This window comes from Arachis hypogaea, chromosome 9 (assembly GCF_003086295.3).
Source record: "Arachis hypogaea cultivar Tifrunner chromosome 9, arahy.Tifrunner.gnm2.J5K5, whole genome shotgun sequence".
In the NCBI taxonomy this organism is placed as follows: Eukaryota; Viridiplantae; Streptophyta; class Magnoliopsida; order Fabales; family Fabaceae; genus Arachis; species Arachis hypogaea.
In genome coordinates, this window is record NC_092044.1 from 76,875,292 (window position 1) to 76,886,417 (window position 11,126).

The 11,126-nt window shown below is 38.2% G+C and overlaps 2 non-coding genes across 2 annotated transcripts; one reads left to right on the forward strand and one right to left on the reverse strand.

Annotated features, from left to right (window-relative positions):
- The first annotated feature begins 3,238 nt into the window (after positions 1-3,238).
- On the forward strand, positions 3,239-3,344 carry LOC112713702 (small nucleolar RNA R71). The gene has a single exon (XR_003158672.1). It is a non-coding gene; the product is annotated as a small nucleolar RNA R71 (small nucleolar RNA).
- Positions 3,345-9,646: 6,302 nt separating this feature from the next.
- Positions 9,647-9,754, reverse strand: LOC112713595 (small nucleolar RNA R71). Its single transcript, XR_003158566.1, has one exon. It is a non-coding gene; the product is annotated as a small nucleolar RNA R71 (small nucleolar RNA).
- Between the last annotated feature and the right edge of the window lie 1,372 nt (positions 9,755-11,126).

The window sequence follows — 11,126 nt, forward strand, 5'->3', positions numbered from 1 at the left end:
TCAAGTCTCAGCCCTAGCACACACCAAGTGGGCCCCAAAAGTGGATTTCTGTACTATCTATCTCAGTTTACTCATTTTCTATAAACCTAAGTTACTAGTTTAGTATTTAAACAACTTTTCGAGATTTATTTTGTACCTCATGACATTTTTTTAGATCTGAACTTTGTATTTCTGACGGCATGAGTCTCTAAACCCCATTGTTGGGGGGTGAGGAGCTCTGCTGTGTCTCGATGAATTAATGCAATTACTTCTGTTTTCCATTCAAACACGCTTGTTTCTATCTAAGATATTCATTTGCACTTTAATATGACGAATGTGATGATCCGTGACACTCATCATCATTCTCAACCTATGAACGCGTGCCTGACAACCACCCCGTTCAACTTTAGATTGAATGAGTATCTCTTAGACTCCTTAATCAGAGTCTTCGTGGTATAAGCTAGAATCCATTGGCAGCATTCTTGAGAATCTGGAAAGTCTAAACCTTGTCTGTGGTATTCTGAGTATGATTCAGGAATTGGATGACTGTGATGAGCTTCAAACTCACAAGGGTTGGGCAGAGTGACAGACGCAAAAGGATCGATGGATCCTATTCCAACATGAGTGAGAACCGACAGATGATTAGCCGTGCGGTGACAGCGCACCTGGACCATTTTCACTGAGAGGATGGATGGTAGCCATTGACAACGATGACCCACAAACATACAGCTTGCCATGGGAGGGGACTTGCATGCGTGAAGACGAAGACAGGAAGAAAGCAGAGATTCAGAAGACAAAGCATCTCCAAAATTCCAATATATTCTCCATTACTGCATAACAAGTATTTATTTCATGTTCTTTTTTTCATTTGCAAGTCAACTGATAATTATAATTGATATCCTGACTAAGAGTTACAAAATAACCATAACTTGCTTCAAGCCAACAGTCTCCGTGGGATCGACCCTTACTTACGTAAGGTATTACTTGGACGACCCAGTGCACTTGCTGGTTAGTTGTGCGAAGTTGTGAAAAGAATTGTGATTTCTAATTTCGTGCACCAGCTGTCTGAGATTGGGTAGATCACCCCTGCTTGCCACAACTTCAACACTTCTTTTTGGACTACTTCATTCATTGTTGGGTTTAGCCTTCTTTGTTGCTATCTTGAAGGCTTTGTATCTTCTTCCAGGAGGATTTTGTGCATACACATTGAAGGACTAATCCCCTTCAGATCTGCGAGTGTCCATCCTATGGCATCTTTGTGTTGCTTCAGCACATGGATAAGTTCCTCTTCTTGTCCCTCGCTCAAGCTTGAATTGATGATTACTGGGTATGTGTTCTTGTCACCCAAGTACGCATACTTCAAGCTTGGAGGCAGGGTTTTCAATTCTAGTTTTGGTGCTTCCACTTCCTTGTTTCTTGTGTGGTTTAACATGATTGAAGCTTCCATGGTTTCTTGTGGTAGTTCCCCACCTGATGCTTGTTGCTCTATCTCCATAGCTTCTTCACATTGTTCTTCCTCCAAAACTCCTTGAACTATCTTTTCCATTCTGTCCACCATGCATGGACTCCTTGGGTAACTCATTGCTTTGAAGACATTGAAAACCATCTTCTCTTCATGCAATCTCAAGACTAACTTTCCTTTTTGAACATCAATTATAGCTCCAGCAGTAGCTAGGAATGGCATTCCTAGGATGATTGATGTGCACAACAAAATTAGCTGGAAAGATAAACTCCCCCACTTTCACCAACAAATCTTCCACCACCCCATGAGGAAACTTGAATGATCTATCAGCCAATTAAAGTGCCATTCTTGCTGGCTTGGCCTTTTCAATCCTCATTCTTTTCATCATGGCCAAGGACATGAGGTTTATGCTAGCTCCTAGATCACATAATGCTTTCTCAATATTGATATCCCCTATGATGCAGGGGATTTGAAAAGCTCTCAGGATCTTTCATCTTCTAGCCAGGGAAGCATTATGGTTTCCTCTGTGAGCACTATGGTTTCCTTTTCACCCCAATTTTTTTTCTTCTCATGAGCTCCTTTAAAAACTTGGCATAGAGTGGCATTTGCTCCAATGCCTCGACAAACGGTATGTTGATTTGGAGCTTCTTAAAGATTTCCAGAAATCTAGAGAACTAGCTGTCCTTTCCATCCTTCCTCAGCCTTTGCATATAGGGTGCTTTTGGCACAAAAGGCTTTAGGACTTGCTTTGGTGAGGATGGTGCAAGGGTCTCTTTTTCCTTCTTGGTTTTAGGTTCTTTTGCAGCTTCTTCTTCTTGGTTGCTTTGACTTGGGAATGCTTCCTCCACAACCTTTCCACTCCTTAGTGTGATGGCCTTGCATCCCCTCTTGGGTTGACCATGGTATCACTAGGGAATGTATGTGTAGGCATTGGTATTTGTTTAGACAAGATTCCTAGTTGTGCTTCCAGTTTTGAGATTGCTGCCCCTTGGTTCCTTATGTTGGATCTGAACTCCTCTTCGTTTACATCTATCTTTTTGTCCGCCCGCATTTATTTCTCCAAAGCAGTGGAGATAGACCCTGTCAGTTGTGCTGTCAGTTGTGTTATAGTAGCCTCCAATTTTACAAAATTGCTGCTGATATCTCATGGTTGCATGGTTGAGGACAACGTGTCTTGAAGGTAGTTGTTGTGTGGTTGTTGGGTGGAGTGGTATGATGCATTTTGTGAGTTATAGTAGGGTGTATTTTGTGAATTGTGGTAGTGTCTGTTGTTTCCTGATTGATGGTTGGGGTTGTGGTTGTTGTATTGATTAGATTAGTATGGTTTGTGATCTTGGTTGTGGTTTTGTTAGTTTTCCCACACAAAATTTGGATGATTTTTTCAACCTGGGTTGTATGTCTTGCCATTGGGATCATATGGTGGTCTAGAGGGATTATTCACATAGTTAGCCTGCTCCCATCCACATTCAACTTCTAGGGTATCTTTTTCTTGTGGAGGTGCTTGAGCTTCGACAGCTAATACTTGGTTCTTCTCCATCTTCTTTGTTAGGGCCGCTAATTAAGCTGCAATCATCTTGTTCTATGCTAACAAATCATCCATAGAATTGAGCTCCAACACTCTTCTTTTTCTATCTGAGGCATAGAAATACTCATTGTCAGCAATAGTTTTTATGATATCTATGGCCTCCTCGATTGTCTTCTTTTTGTTGGGCGAGCCTCCTGAGGAGTGGTCTACAGCTTTCTTTTCTTCATATGATAGCCCTTCATAAAAGATATGGAGTTGTACCCTTTCGTTGAACATATCCGGAGGGCACTTCCTTGTCAAGTCTTTAAACCTCTCCCAGGCCTCATAAAGTGTTTCACCATCTTGTTGTCTAAAGGTTTGCACCTCAGTTCTCAATCTATTGACTCTTTATGGAGGGTAGAATCTTGCTAAGAATTTGTTCACAACATCATGCCAAGTTGTCAAGCTCTCCTTAGGAAATGCTTCCAACCATTTTGATGCCTTATTTCTGAGAGAAAAGGGAAACAAAAGGAGTTTGTAGGTGTCAGGATGTACAACGTTTGACTTTACAGTGTCACAAATCCTCAAGAATGTGGTCAGATGTTGGTTGGGATCTTCTTGGGCACTCCCTCTAAATGAGCAATTTTTCTGGACAAGTGTGATGAGTTGAGGCTTCAACTCAAAGTTGTTAGCATGAATTGTTGGCTTTAGAATGCTGCTTCCACAGTTTCCTGGGTTTGGGTTGATGTAAGAGCCTAGAACTCTCCTTTCTTGCCCAACATGATTGCTAGCATCTTCTCCAACATGGTTATGCACCTCTTCTTCCATAGTAACTCCCGAATCTTCCTCCACTACTTCCTCTCGAACTATTCATTTACCTCTTGCTTCCCTCCTTAATCTAAGGAAGATCCTCTCAGGTTCACTATCAAAAAAGGATGAAGTTTCTCCTCTTCTACTTGTCATACATTCAACAAACAGCAAGCAGAGGACAAGTGAATGGATCACTCTTGTGAGGACTTATGGTTAGTTTGGTTGGTGCAATTAATCAAATAGTTAATAGAGCAGTAAGAAAAATGGAAATATAGACAATGAACAACTGAATTAATCAAAAGAAAAAGAGGAAAATAAGGGACTGAAATTAAAGGAATTAACAGGGAAATTAAAATTTGCTTAATCTAGTTACCCATTAATTTAATCATTGTCAAATTCAAACCAATCCCCGGCAACGGCGCCATAAAACTTGATGACCGAAATTCAATCCTCATATAAAAATGATGAATCCGTTCTTTTGGCAAGCGCACCAAAAATATTGTCAAGTAATAACCCACAGTGGAGTAGGATCGTATCCACAGAGATTGGTAGATTTGAGGAATTTTAATCAATGGGTGAATTAGTCAAGCTAAGCAATATAGATTGTGGTTGTAGAATTTTAAATGAGTAGAATTGTAAATGACTCAAAAGTAAAAAAAAAGTAGTAAAATGTAAAAGAGTAAATGGCAAGAACGTAAAGTGCTATAAAGTAAATGGAAGAAAAGTAAATGACTATAATGTAAATGGGAATGTGGATTTAGCAGAATGTAAAAGAAAGCGATAAAGAATATGGAAGATAAGAATAGAGGAAATTCATTGGGATTAGGAGATGTTGATCTCTTTGGATTAAATCCAGCTCATCTCATCTTTAATCATGCAACTCATTGACCTCTTGGTAATCATGATTGATTAAGTCCAATCCCTTTGTAACTCAATCTCTCAAATCTTGATAATCAGCCAATTCCTTGGTCTAATTGCTCATGAAGAGAGATATGATTGGTCCTTGATTATACCATGCATCATCATAGATCCAAATAATGGTTGGATTAGATGTCACCATATCCAATCCCAAAACCCAGATTCTACTCAAGTATGAGAAGGGATTTCAAGCATGGTTTCATGTTTCCTTTTCCAAGGTTCCCATGAAACCCATTTTGCATTTAACCTCTTTCCCAATATGATTGAACACTAACATAAAGAACGAAATTCCTTATAGAAAATCCAAGAGAAGATGAAGAGAAGAAGAAATTCACTATCATTAATCCATCAAGTACAACAGAGCTCCCTCTCCCACTGAGAGGGAATTTAGCTACTCATAGATACTCAAGCCACGCCCAGCTCCTCAAGTGGCATGCCCCTTGCATCAACCTTCCTGGCGTGCCACGCCTTTGAACCCAAGTGGCATGCCCAAGGTCTTCTTAAACACTTGGCCAACCTGGCATGCCACGCCTTCGAGCCCAAGTGGCACGCCCAGGCTTTCCTTCTTGCTCTTCTCCTATGGAGATTTAAACTAGCATGGCACGCCCAGGGTCTGGCGTGCCACGCCCATTGTGTGCTTCATGTTCTTCTCTGGAAAACATTACTGGCGTGCCACGCCTAGTAGGTGGCATGCCACGCCCATGTATGGTTCTTGGTTCCAGTAGCTGGCGTGCCACGCCCAGCATTCAAGTGGCACGCCCATGGTCTTCTAGCCCTGGCATGCCACGCCTTAAACTTCAACTCGCACACCCAGTCTACTTATCCTTTGAGTGATGGTGTTGGTTTTCCATGCCTTTGATTCCACGTGGCATGCCCAATGTTGATGCTAAGCCTTCTTCAGTGATGAGCGGAAAATTTATACGCTTTTTGGCATTGTTTTTAGGTAGTTTTTAGTAGGATCTAGCTACTTTTAGGGATGTTTTCATTAGTTTTTATGCAAAATTCACATTTCTAGACTTTACTATGAGTTTGTGTATTTTTCTGTGATTTCAGGTATTTTCTGGCTGAAATTGAGGGACCTGAGCAAAACTCTGATAGAAGGCTGACAAAGGATTGCTGATGCTGTTGGATTCTGATCTCCCTACACTCGAAATGGATTTTCTAGAGCTACAAAACTTCAAATTGCGCGCTCTTAACGGCGTTGGAAAGTAGACATCTAGAGCTTTCCATAAATATATAATAGTTCATACTTTATTTGAATCAAGATGACGCAAACTAGCGTTCAATGCTTGTTCCATGCTGCATTCTGGAGTCAAATGCCAGAAACACATCACAAACCAGAGTTAAACGCCAAAAACACATTACAACTTGGTGTTTAACTCCAAGAGAAGCCTCTGCACGTGTAAAGCTCAAGCTCAGCCCAAGCACACACCAAAGTGGGCCCCGGAAGTGGATTTCTGCATTTAGACTTATTTCTGTAAACCCTAGTAACTAGTCTAGTATAAATAGGACATATTACTATTGTATTAGACATCTTTGGATTATTCTTGGATTACCTTATGATCCTTTGATCACGTTTATGGGGGCTGGCCATTCGGCCATGCCTGGACCATCACTTAAGTATTTTCAATGGTGGAGTTTCTACACACCATAGATTAAGGGTGTGGAACTCTGCTATACCTCGAGTTTTAATGCAATTACTACTATTTTCTATTCAATTCAGCTTATTCTTGTTCTAAGATATTCGTTGCATTTCAACATGATGAATGTGATGATCCATGACACTCATCATCATTCTCACCTATGAACGCGTGACTGACAACCACTTCCGTTCTACCTTAGAACGAGCGAGTATCTCTTGGATTCCCTAACCAGAATCTTCGTGGTATAAGCTAGAACCCTTTGGCGGCCACTCTTGAGGATCCAGAAAGTCTAAACCTTGTCTATGGTATTCTGAGTAGGATTTAGGGATTGAATGGCTGTGACGAGCTTCAAACTCGCGATTGTTGGGTGTGATGACAAACGCAAAAGAATCAATGGATTCTATTCTGACATGATCGAGAACCGACAGATGATTAGCCGTGCTGTGACAAGAGCATTTGGACCTTTTTCACTGAGAGGATGGGATGTAGCCATTGACAACGGTGATGCCCTACATACAGCTTGCCATGGAAATGAGTATGAAGGATTGAAAGTAAGAAAGTAGTATGTTGCAGAGATTCAACAGGGACAAAGTATCTCCATACACTTATCTGAAATTCCCACCAATGATTTACATAAGTATTTCTATCTTTATTTTATGTTTTATTTATTATTAATTTCGAAAACCATTATAACCATTTGAATCCGCCTAACTGAGATTTACAAGATGACCATAGCTTGTTTCATACCAACAATCTCCGTGGAATCGACCCTTACTCACGTAAGGTATTACTTGGATGACCCAGTGCACTTGCTGGTTAGTTGTGCGAAGTTGTGACAAAGTGTGATTCACGTTTGAGAGCGCTACCAAGTCTTTGGCGCCATTGTTGATGATCACAATTTCGTGCACCAAGTTTTTGGCGCCGTTGCTAGGGATTGTTCGAGTTTGGACAACTTATAGTTCATCTTGTTGCTCAGATTAGGTAATTTTTTTTGTTTTATTTTCAAAATTTTTTTCAAAAAACTTTCAAAAAATTTTTACTTCTGTTTTTGAAAAATTATTCTAAATTTTTAAGAATGAATTCTAGAGTTTCATAAAGCATGTTAAAGCTCGGCTGGCTGTAAAGCCATGTCTAACTCAATTGGATTGAGGCTTCCCCTTATCAGTATATGAAGTTGGATGAAGTATCAGCTGTTGTATGTTTGATTTGTAGGCTAAAGCTTGGCTGGCCATTGGCCATGTCTAGTGTTTTGGACAGAAGCTTTCACAAAAAGCTAGGCTGGCTATTAAACCATGTCTAATTCCTGGACCGGAGCTTTAGACCAACATTGCAAAGATTCCTAGAATTCTTATTAAAAATTTTGAATTTCTTATTTTATTTTTCTTTTTCCTATATGTTTTCAAAATAAATTATTAAAATAAAATACAAAAAAATCAATAAAATCATAAAAACCAAAAATATTTTGTGTTTCTTGTTTGAGTCTTGTGTCATGTTTTAAGTTTGGTATCAATTGCATTTTTTTTTCAAATTTATGCATTTTTCGAAAATTCATGCATGGTGTTCTTCATGATCTTCAAGTTGTTCTTGATAAGTCTTCTTGTTTGATCCTCATATTTTCTTGTTTTGTGTTTTTTGTTGTTTTTCATGTGCATTCTTGCATTTATAGTGTCTAAACATTAAAAATTTTTAAGTTTGGTGTCTTGCATATTTTTCTTTTCTTGAAAATTTTTCAAAAATAAGTTTTGATGTTCATCTTGACATCCAAAGTGTTCTTGGTGTTCATCTTGACATTCATAGTGTTCTTGCATGCATTATGTGTTTGATTCATAATTTTCATGTTGTGAGTCATTTTTTGTGTTTTTCTCTCTCATCATTAAAAATTCAAAAAAATATCTTTTCCTTATTTTGCTCATAATTTTCGAAAATTTGAGTTGACTTAGTCAAAAATTTTAAAAACTTAGCTATTTCTTATAAGTCAAGTCAAATTTTCAAATTTAAAAATCTTATCTTTTTCAAAAAAAAAATCAAATCTTTTTCATTTTTCTTTCATGATTTTCGAAAATTTGAAAATATTTTTCCAAAATCTTTTCTTATCTTTATTTCATGATTTTCAAAAACTTTACTAACAATTAATGTGATTGATTCAAAAATTTGAAGTTTGTTACTTTCTTGTTAAGAAAGGTTCAATCTTTAAATTCTAGAATCACATCTTTTAGTTTCTTGTTAGTCAAGTAATTAATTTTAATTTTAAAAATCAAATCTTTTTCAACCATATCTTTTCAATCATATATTTTTATCATATCTTAAATCATATCTTTTTCAAAAATTTGATTTTAAAATATCTTTTCTAACTTCTTATCTTTTCAAAAATTGAATTTCAAATCTTTTTCAACTAACTAATTGACTTTTTGTTTGTTTCTTATCTTTTTCAAAACCACCTAACTACTCTTCTCTCTCTAATTTTCGAAAATTACCTCCCTCTTTTTCAAAATTCTTTTAATTAACTTATTGTTTCAAATTTTAATTTTAATTATTTTTCTTCTCTTAATTTTCGAAAATCACTAACCCTTTTTCAAAATTAATTTTCGAATTTCTCCCTCTCTCATCTCTTTCTATTTATTTATTCATCTACTAACACTTCTCTTCTACTCAAGAATTCGAACTCACTCTTCCCCCTTGTGTTTGGATTCTTACTTTTTCCCTCTTCTATTCTTTTCTTCTTCTACTAACATAAAGGAATCTCTCTACTGTGGTAAAGAAGGTCCCTATTATTATTATTTTCTGTTCCCTTCTTTTTCATATGAGCAGATGCAAGGACAAGAATATTCTTGTTAAAGCAGATCCTGAACCTGAAAGGACTCTGAAGAGGAAACTAAGAGAAGATAAATTATAACAATCCAGAGACAACCTTACAAAAATTTTCGAAAAGGAAGAGGAGATGGCAGCCAAAAATAATAATGCAAGGAGGATGCTTGGTGACTATACTACACCTACTTCCAAATTTGATGGAAGAAGCATCTCAATTCCTGCCATTGGAGCAAACAATTTTGAGCTGAAGATTTAACTAGTTGCTCTAATGCAACAGAACTGCAAGTCCCATGGACTTCTATCAGAAGATCCCTATCAGTTTTTAAGTAAATTCTTGCATATCTGTGAGACTGTTAGACTAATGGAGTAGATCCTGAAGTCTACAGGCTCATGCTTTTTCCTTTTGTTGTAAGAGACAGAGCTAGAACATTGTTAAATTCACAACCTAAAGATAGCCTGGACTCTTGGGATAAGCTAGTCACGGCCTTCTTGGCTAAGTTCTTTCCTCCTCAAAAGCTAAGCAAGCTTAGAGTGGATGTTTAGACCTTCAAACAAAAAGATGGTGAATCCCTCTATGAAGCTTGGGAAAGATACAAGCAAATGACCAAAAGGTGTCCTTCTGACATGCTTTCAGAGTGGACCATTTTGGATATATTCTATTATGGTCTATCTGAGTTCTCCAAGATGTCACTGGACCATTCTGTAGGTGGATCCATTCACCTAAAGAAAACGCCTGCAGAAGCTCAAGAACTTATTGACATGGTTGCAAATAACCAGTTCATGTACACTTCTTAGAGGAATTTTATGAATAATGGGACGCCTCAGAGGAAGGGAGTTCTTGAAATTTATGCTCTGAATGCCATATTGGCTCAGAACAAAATTTTGACTCAGCAAGTCAACATGATTTCTCAAAGTCTGAATGGATGGCAAAATGCATCCAACAGTACTAAAGAGGCATCTTCTGAAGAAGAAACTTTTGATCCTGAGAACCCTACAATGGCAGAGGTAAATTACATGGGTGAACCTTATGGAAACACCTATAATTCATCATGGATAAATCATCCAAATTTCTCATGGAAGGATCAACAAAAGCCTCAACAAGGCTTTAATAATGGTGGAAGAAACAGGCTCAGCAATAGCAAGCCTTTTCCATCATCTTCTCAGCAACAGACAGAGAATCCTGAGCAGAGCATCTCTAACTTAGCAAACATAGTCTCTGATCTGTCTAAGGCCACTTTAAGTTTCATGAGTGAAACAATGTCCTCCATTAGAAATTTGGAGGCACAAATGGGCCAATTGAGTAAGAAAGTCACTGAAACTCCTCCTAGTACTCTCCTAAGCAATACTGAAGAGAATCCAAAAAGAGAGTGCAAGGCCATTGACATAATCAACATGGATGAACCTAGAGAGGAAGGAGAGGACGTGAATTCCAATGAGGAAGACTTCATGGGACGTCTCTCAAGTAAGAAGGAGTTCCCTATTGAGGACCCAAAGGAATCTAAAGGTCATATAGAGACCATAGAGATCCCAGTAAACCTCCTTCTGCCATTTATGAGCTCTGAAAACTATTCTTCCTCTGAAGATGATGAAGATGTAACTGGAGAGCAAGTTGCTCAATATCTATGAGCTATCATGAAGCTGAATGCCAAGTTGTTTGGTAATGAGACTTGGGAAGGTGAACCTCCCTTGCTCATTAGTGAACTAGATACATGGGTTCAGCAAATGTTACCTCAAAAGAAACAAGATCCTGGTAAATTCTAAATACCCTGTACCATAGGCACTATGACCTTTGAGAAGGCTCTGTGTGACCTAGCGTCAGGCATAAATCTTATGCCACTCTCTGTAATGGAGAAGTTGGGGATCATTGAGGTATAGCCTGCCACATTCTCATTAGAGATGGCAGACAGATCACAAAGATAAGCTTATGGATTAGTAGAGGACGTGTTAGTGAAGGTTAAAGGCCTTTACATCCCTGCTGATTTCATATTCTTAGAGACTATGA